Below are 9,503 nucleotides of genomic sequence, written 5' to 3'. Positions count from 1 at the left end.
TAGTGTAATTGTCAGGTGTACACTCAGTGGATTACACTACAGTGAATGATTTGTTAGTGGAAAGGTTTAAAGTGTGTCATTTGGTGGTCATACTAGCTGTCTAGTGTAATTGTCAGGTGTACACTCAGTGGATTACACTACAGTGAATGATTTGTTGGTGGCAAGGTTTAAAGTGTGTCATTTGGTTGTCATACTAGCTGTCTAGTGTAATTGTCAGGTGTACACTCAGTGGATTACACTACAGTGAATGATTTGTTAGTGGAAAGGTTTAAAGTGTGTCATTTGGTGGTCATGCTAGCTGTCTAGTGTAATTGTCAGGTGTACACTCAGTAGATTACACTACATTGAATGATTTGTTGGTGGCAAGGTTTAAAGTGTGTCATTTGGTGGTCATACTAGCTGTCTAGTGTAATTGTCAGGTGTACACTCAGTAGATTACACTACATTGAATGATTTGTTGGTGGCAAGGTTTAAAGTGTGTCATTTGGTGGTCATACTAGCTGTCTAGTGTAATTGTCAGGTGTACACTCAGTGGATTACACTACAGTGAATGATTTGTTAGTGGAAAGGTTTAAAGTGTGTCATTTTGGTGGTCATACTAGCTGTCTAGTGTAATTGTCAGGTGTACACTCAGTGGATTACACTACAGTGAATGATTTGTTGGTGGCAAGGTTTAAAGTGTGTCATTTGGTGGTCACACTAGCTGTCTAGTGTAATTGTCAGGTGTACACTCAGTAGATTACACTACAGTGAATGATTTGTTAGTGGAAAGGTTTAAAGTGTGTCATTTGGTGGTCATACTAGCTGTCTAGTGTAATTGTCAGGTGTACACTCAGTGGATTACACTACAGTGAATGATTTGTTGGTGGCAAGGTTTAAAGTGTGTCATTTGGTGGTCATACTAGCTGTCTAGTGTAATTGTCAGGTGTACACTCAGTGGATTACACTACAGTGAATGATTTGTTAGTGGAAAGGTTTAAAGTGTGTCATTTGGTGGTCATGCTAGCTGTCTATTCATAAGCATTCACATGAACTTCAAATTGGTTATATGATTTGAATTTATAATGAATTGAAGATTTCCAGTTGTGCAATACACTGTGCTGTTGCGCAATACTTAGTAAATCTGTTTTCAGACTATATACAAAGAATTAGCAAAATAAATTGTGACCCCCAATTTTTTTTTTGGAAAATTGATAATTTCTTAGATCTTGAGGAAAAAAAATGACCCCCACCCCTCCAAAAAAAATAATATTTGAAGAAATTTTCTTTTTGTAAAATGTGGTAAAATTTATGAGACATCCATACACTTAAACACAAGTTATTGTCTGAAAACTAGAAAATTGCTTGTTTTGGCCCCTAATTCCTGAACGGTTTGGGTAATTACCCCCAAAATGAATCCCAACCTTCTACTTGTGGTATTGAACCTTGTGGTACAATTTCAGAGCAATCAAAATACTTATACACAAGTTATTGTCCTGAAACTAGAAAAATGCTTGTTTTGGGCCCATTACCCCCAAAAACAATCCCAACCTTCCTTTTGTGGTATTGAACCTTTTGGTTAAATTTCATAGAGATCCATACACTTAAACTAAAGTTATTGTCCGGAAACCAAATGTCTTTGGACGACAACGTGATAGCATTATACGAACACAAATTTTTTGCGGTAGTATAATGAGGCAAAATCTCTACTGGCTGGTGGACAATTTAGCTGTGTACTTATTAGTAATATTGATTGATTGTTGTTTACTAAGCGTCCACTGACAAATATCATGCATTGTTCAGGATGAATAAACAATTGATACAATAGGTAGGTCCTGTAATAGGGGGTTGACCGGGATGATGGGCGGGAAACTTGGAATGCTACTGGAAAATGAGGGTATCTTGGCTGGAGAAAGAAATTTAACATTGCAACAGGTTAATTGACCCCTGAAAGAGTTGTTTCATGGGTTCTCAACATGCATAGTGTGTGGCACTCTCTCTACATGAGGCATCAGATTTTACGACCACATTCTTACTGGACATGGCTGTGAATTTACACATCAGCATAGCTTATACAGACTTTTGTGGGTATTCAATTCTTCACTTCTAAATCTCAATCAGTGTAATAAAAACAGCCAAAGACACCACACAATTCAGGAAATACACAACTCAATAGTATCAGTTAGACACCACACAATTCAGGAAATACACAACTCAATAGTATCAGTTAGACACCACACAATTCAGGAAATACACAACTCAGTAGTATCAGTTTTACAAACAATTTAAACAATATTTGTATTATTTCATCAGATTAGTTTTTTCTGAGTTCGAGTGTTAATGGTTATTGGTAAACCAACAACCTTCAATGATTAACATTGGTAGATCTAGTCAGCATGTCATTTTGCCTTTTAAGATAAAAGACAAACACACATTCTAGTTCTATATTGGTGAAAGGGAGATGAAAATCAGCTTTTCAAACCACTCTATTCAGAAATATTTTTTCATCTTCTGTTTGCAATAATGATTGTATTATATAGGACATTGCAAATTGGTAGCTGGGGGCAACACTTAAAACATATGGGTAGAATTATTTAAAACAGATGCAAAATTAAAATTTTACAGTCAGCCTCATTTTTCCAACAAAGGTTTATGAAATACTATCTATAAATTAAATTATCTTGACTTTGGGTATTGAATATTCTATTACAAGTTATAAGTAATAAGAATACAGCAAAAGAAAGACAACCCTAGATATTTCTGCATCAGCTTGCCTTAACATTGCAATTCAAATGGAGCATGGACAAACTCTCATAAATAAGATGACACAGATATAAATTACTTTTTTATTTAATATTATACACAGTATAATAAATCAAGTACTCATTTAAACGCTTTACACTTCTTTTGTTGTTGTTTTTCAAAATTAATTTAATTCCAAATTTCAAAACACAAAACATTTTACATCAGTTATTCAATCAAATTGGAACAATTAGTATCATTAAATAAATACTTTAAAATGGTTTGTTTCCAATTTTTGGAAGTTTTGTTTGTAATTCTTACAGAAAAACTGTAAAATCTGAGCAATACAGATACATCAAAAAAAGCTTAGTCTTTTTTAACAGTCAATGATTTGTAGTTTTCTTTTTCAAGATGACTAGTTGTACATGTGGATTACAGCTCAATAAAAATGTCTTCTTGTCTTTTTTAGGAAATAAACATTCTTCTTACATTCATCTTTAATTTATATATTCAAAAGACTAAAAATTGCCATCCTACTGAGAACTGCATAAATTAATGCCTCTTTCATGTCAAACAAATAATTAGATATTTACATTATTTCAGCATAAAAATGTAAGTGTTTATGTTTTCACAGTTCAGTTTAAACTATTGGAAGCATCTACACAAAAAAAATTACCTTTTTCATTATTCCATGTATAAAAATAAAATGCAATGATATTATACTCCTCCAAAATTAACAATAAATAAAATCACTGGTAAAAATATAAAGCTTCATATTTGTGTCAATGAAATACATAATATATAATAAAAGTGAGATATATTTGTTTTACACAAAAAAATACTGACCAAGAATCTAGAAATCTGAGTCAAACAGCTTGTATTGTAAAAAAATAAATACTGACCAAGAATCTAGAAATCTGAGTCAAACAGCTTGTATTGTAAAAAAATAAATACTGACCAAGAATCTAGAAATCTGAAACAAACAGCTTGTATTGTAAACAATAAAACTTTGTCATCACATTCACTGAATAGGAACAATTATGGGGTGAATTTCACAGCGTTAAAGGAAAGTAAGAACAGTAATGAGAAAATTTGTTCCAACATTTTTATGTCAACACTCCAATTTCAAACTTATTTTATTATTACTGATCAAATGTAGTCTGTATTTCAATGAAAAATATGATGACAATTGAAATCATAAAATTTTATTTCAACAATTATAAAAAAATGTAACAAACCTGTAATTAGGTGTTTTTAAAGTTTTTAGAGGGAAAGCTTATGTTTAAGGTCTTTTTAAAGTTTTTAGAGGGAAATCTTATGTTTAAGGTCTTTTTAAAGTTTTTAGAGGGAAAGCTAATATGTCTAAGGGAGTAATTAGGTGTTTTTAAAGTTTTTAGAGGGAAAGCTTATGTTTAAGCAAGTTTATGGTGTGATTGTAAGAGATTCTAACTCATAATTAAATCAATACAATTAGTTGAAATAGAAAAACGTGAACAGTGTGACAACACTGAAAACACGAAAACAAAGCTGATGGTGAAAAATCCTACTATTTCCAATTATATATAATAAAAAATAATAGGAATGGATTAAAAATACAGTAAGCTTTGAAAAGTTTGAAGCAGCTACACATATGAACATCTATTTGTCTGAAGTCAGTTGGGATTCAGAACATTCGAATCAAATCAGTCCACACAGAATCACTCAAAATATTGTTTTAGAAAATAATAGATAAAATATTATGGCAATACAACTTTTATACATTAGAAAAAGAGATTTATAAAAACATCCCAGATTTTTGGAATGATTTAAAACATCACTAACAAAATGCTGACAGATTTTTGTAGATTCAGTTCACTCAAAACATCTGTTGTGAGACCCACATGTTGATTTGAGAGTATTTCTTTCTAGATGACTCTTCAAATAACTTGACTTCATCATCATAAAAAAACAAGTTTGTTTTGGTATTACAGCTTTTTTTACAAAAATTTGTTCCCAAGTGACTATAATGACAGGTTTTAACAAATTCATTTACAACATAATGACAACACAGTCTATATATACATGTATTACAGTTATTACAATTTAATGTGCCCTATATCAACTAGCACCCATCAGAAGTATGTAAACCGGAGGTATCAAATTTATTTTGAGGGGTTTGCGTACCTAAATGTCTTTATGTAACTGTTTTTTTAAATAATTCAATCACCATCACCCCATTGCACAAAATGTCAAGCAAATGTCACTGCACAAAACATATAAAAGCAAAATATTGTAAAATGGTGAAAAATTGTCTGCCACTGCACTTAATTTAGTTTTTATGATTTATTAGTCAGAATTTTACAACCATCACTTGTATAATAAGTGCAACGGTTTAGATCTATGACAAAAAAAAAATAAGAACAATGAATCATTTAAAACCAAATCTAACATATAATTTTTCAGTGACAAGTAAAAGGCTGTACTAAAAATGACTTTTATCATCAATCTAGTTGAAAAACTGGATTAATCACAAAATTATGTTATAAGCTAGTGCAGTTATTACATCAGGATATTTAGGCTAATATCATTAAAGCAACAAGTACATGATAAATCAAGAAATTCTTGGTTAATAAAAGAAACAAAATTCAAAAATTTATACAAAATTTAACAGCACAGTATCACTCTCAAGAACAACAAGAAAATCTAAAATGCTTCATGGAACACTTCATCAGCTTTTTAACAAAGGTGCATTTCTACAAAATGTTCCTTGTTCTTGAAGACTGGTCCCCAAGCTGGCTCCCATGTGGATCTCCTAATGCTCATCCTACTCTGAGCTTGGCTTGGGACTGTGTCCTGTTGAACTGGTGCTCTTTGAGAGGGAGGTGTGTCTGTTTCCATATTTTCAGCTTTGTTTTCCCTGCAAAATGGAAAGATAACTGAATTTGGCATTCTAGCATACATATTAAACAATGTTGTTTAAAACCTAACATTTTTTCACAGCATGTACATGTAGATAAGTGGTAGTTCATTTTATACTGCCAGTGATAAGTTTTTCATACAGCTGACATTACAAACTGAAACATGTTGTTTTCGATTTTTGCTATTCATGTGATATTATAAAACAGACTGCTATTTGCTTATGAACTTTATACATGTATCACAATATTTAATATAATTATAGTATAGTTACTTACATTATTACCAATAAAGGATTAACTCAGTCAACAACCACTTGTCACTTGTTATTTCACTCCTTCCAGCATAAAATTCAATTTTTAAGGGATATTTATAATACATTTTCAAAGTTACATGTAGATTAACACTATAAAGATTGTACAAAAAACCCATATACAAAATGTAACTTAAAGATGATCAGATATCTCATTTTTTCATACATACCGAGGGAGATTCTTTGGTTGAACAGCAGACATATCCTTCACCATTTTGCAATAAATTGCTGAGTATTCACTTATTATTCCAATATAAAACAAGATAAAAAATATTCAGTGGCAATCTTTTCTGTCTCTACCACTTCGTGTTTGCAATTTAGAACCAGTGCACTAACAATAACTGAAAGTAATATAAATAAAACATTTCATGTTTGGGGAAAATTTACATGATTAATAATTTGTTATCCAAATTTGATTGGTTTTTCAAAATAATCAATATTTTATCATTATACAATATATATATATATATGTTCCGGACCATATGAGTATTTGAACCTTACACGTATAGTCATGACCATACAAGTATATTTATACGGTCCTACCATACACCTTTGGTCGGACCATATCAGTATATACTCGTTTGGTCATTAATGGGATAGACCATATGAGTATTTAGACTATATAGGTATTTTTTTCAAATAAATAAAAACTTCCTTTTGCAGGTCACAAATCACATTCTCCAAACCAAAACAGTAAAACAGTTACTAAATGAATTCCTTTATCTTTGACATATTGTCTGTATCTTGGTGTATTTGTTATCTTGCCTTTTGTTAGAGTCAATTTAGCCCTTTATCCTATTTGCTGTATCATCTGTAAGTGAAACCACAGGCATTTGGGGCATTGATTTTTTTCTTTTTCTTTTTTTCTAAATTATAATTTCTACTTATTTTCATTTAATTGACGTGTACGTGTTTTTGTTTGGGGGGGTTGTATGTCAGTCTGGTATGGTCAAGACATTCGGTTGAGTTAGCATATGTTTAAGAGAGTTATCTCTCCTAAACCAGTTATTGGGTTTTGCGTATTGCGGAATACAGTCCGTATTTGGTTTATATATTAGTTTTACAGTTGATTGTTCTGGATTTATTGTGACTAGATATGTACATGCGTTTGTGAAATAGATCTTTATTAATTTGAAAAGTAGTTTATTATTTATGCTAAAGTAAAGCATAATGAAGAAAGTGTATTTTCCTTGTAGATGTTGATGTCCAGACTGTGTATTTTCCTTGTAGATGTTGATGTCCAGACTGTGTATTTTCCTTGTAGATGTTGATGTCCAGACTGTGTATTTTCCTTGTAGATGTTGATGTCCAGACTGTGTATTTTCCTTGTAGATGTTGATGTCCAGACTGTGTATTTTCCTTGTAGATGTTGATGTCCAGACTGTGTATTTTCCTTGTAGATGTTGATGTCCAGACTGTGTATTTTCCTTGTAGATGTTGATGTCCAGACTGTGTATTTTCCTTGTAGATGTTGATGTCCAGACTGTGTATTTTCCTTGTAGATGTTGATGTCCAGACTGTGTATTTTCCTTGTAGATGTTGATGTCCAGACTGTGTATTTTCCTTGTAGATGTTGATGTCCAGACTGTTGAAGATTTGAAGCTTGATGTATAAGCAATTGTCTGTTGATCACTATATCGTCTCATGGGTTTTTCATGCTATTAAGAATGCAATGTGACGTCACAATTTTCATTGAAAAAGCATGCATAGTACGAATTCATATGACCTACAAAAAACATGTGATCTGACTTTACATGTCTTCTAATTTTTAGGGTTTCTTTTTGTTGCTGGGTTGCTTTGTTATAGGATCTCCTGTAGTTGGTGATCGCAATACTGGTATACTAGTATTGTGCACAATACTGGTATAAAAATTTTGTACCAGTATTGTATTCCAGTATTGTACCAGTATTGTGTTTTTTTTAAATAAACAATACATATAGGTAATTAATCTTTTATTAACCCCCACTTCCTAAATTGATATTTAGGTATTCAGTCTGTGGACTTTCTCTTACGCTTACTAGATTACAAGCTTGTTTAGATAGCACCTGTACGGCTCTCTTACTGTAGGAGTGCTTGTCTAGTATTAGTATTTGAGTATTTGTACCAGTAGATATATCTGCTACAAATTGTATTGCCCATGGTTCTGAATCAACTGCTTTAACTACCCTTAACATTCATGTAGACAAACTAGTTAATTTGATTATAATCAGGTTCCCCTATTAAGCAACTTTTTATGTTTAATGGATATTGATATCTTTTATCATGTTTATTGTGAAAGATTAATAAGAAAATAAAGACAAACAAATGCATATGATCTTAGTATACATGTATTAAAATATCTGTAAAAAATATACGATGGCATACATGTAAATGCTGAATTTACAGTGTTATAGTGTAATAATTTGCTTGAATTTATTAAATAATAACTCAGATCATAAAGCTTTTATTCTATTTTATCTAAATTGAATTAAATAAAATATAGAAATATGATAAAATTATTAGCAATTATTTATATACTTAACAATTGTTTGAATAAGATGATTTAGTAACAATAATCTTTTACAAGTATAGTAATTTTTTTAACTGGTTGTTAATTGATTTCACAATTATCCTCTATAATCTTTTTGAGTTCATTTAATCTCCTTTTGATCTTCAATATCTAATTTTACTTAAAATTCATTTTTCATTATACACCTTAAAGTATAGTGAACAATACAACTACATACTGGTATATCAGTAATGTACCAGTATTGCTGTTTTTTAAATTTTTATACCAGTATTGTGGACAATACTAGTATACCAGTATTGCGATCACCAACTACAGGAGATCCTTGTTATACACCTCCTTTAAAATATACCATGATAGCCAGTAATTTTATTCAGTTGGTATGTCTGTTCATTCAACCAAACACATGGACTTAATATTGGACAAACGAGAGCTTCAGAGAAAACTGCATGTCCGGATTGAATATTTTTAAACAGCTGTCTAATCATTTTAATCTATTTAAGTCGTATATATTCTGAATTAGAAATTAAACCCATGTGATCTGTTAATGCAACGACTGCTGTTCAGTTGAAATACCCCAAAATATAGCATTCTATAACGTCATTCTATATCAACAATAAACATTATAAATGTCACGTATGTGGGTCAAAATTTTACCTTGTGACAAAACTGAATCGCAACGTTGGTTGCAGCACTGGCTGAGAAAAGGTTTGCTATTGTCTTCTGGTCAAACATTCGACCATTCAGATGAGGAAACTGTAAGGATTCTTCTTTCTCCGGCATTCACTTCGTCAGCTGTGTTCTATTTTTCCAGATTTGTTGTGCCAGTTTCTAATTTTAGACACCAGACAGTCAATGCGTGGTTTTACACGATTTTGATTGGCTGTCTACCAAAAGGAAAAAGCCAAAGTCCAATCGTTCAGTGCAGATAAGTCAACACTGAATTGCAATTCCAAGCAATTATGACGTCTGGAATTTATTTATTTTGCTTGCTATCATGCCTTCATTGATTCCAATAATATACAATTATTGACTTTTGATGAGATTATGATATTCTCCGAGGCCAAG

General features: G+C 31.5%; 1 long non-coding RNA gene across 1 annotated transcript; it reads right to left on the bottom strand.

Annotated features, from left to right (window-relative positions):
- Positions 1 to 2,811: 2,811 nt before the first annotated feature.
- LOC127733964 (uncharacterized) lies at positions 2,812 to 9,291 on the bottom strand. Its single transcript, XR_007997310.1, has 3 exons — positions 9,093 to 9,291; positions 6,100 to 6,270; positions 2,812 to 5,617 (listed from the first exon to the last, which is right to left on the bottom strand). It is a non-coding gene; the product is annotated as an uncharacterized LOC127733964 (long non-coding RNA).
- Positions 9,292 to 9,503: the final 212 nt, after the last annotated feature.

This window comes from Mytilus californianus, unplaced genomic scaffold (assembly GCF_021869535.1).
Source record: "Mytilus californianus isolate M0D057914Y unplaced genomic scaffold, xbMytCali1.0.p SCAF_3, whole genome shotgun sequence".
Lineage (NCBI taxonomy): Eukaryota > Metazoa > Mollusca > Bivalvia > Mytilida > Mytilidae > Mytilus > Mytilus californianus.
The sequence above is the reverse complement of the archived record's forward strand: the minus strand, read 5'-3'. Positions and strand labels throughout refer to the sequence as shown.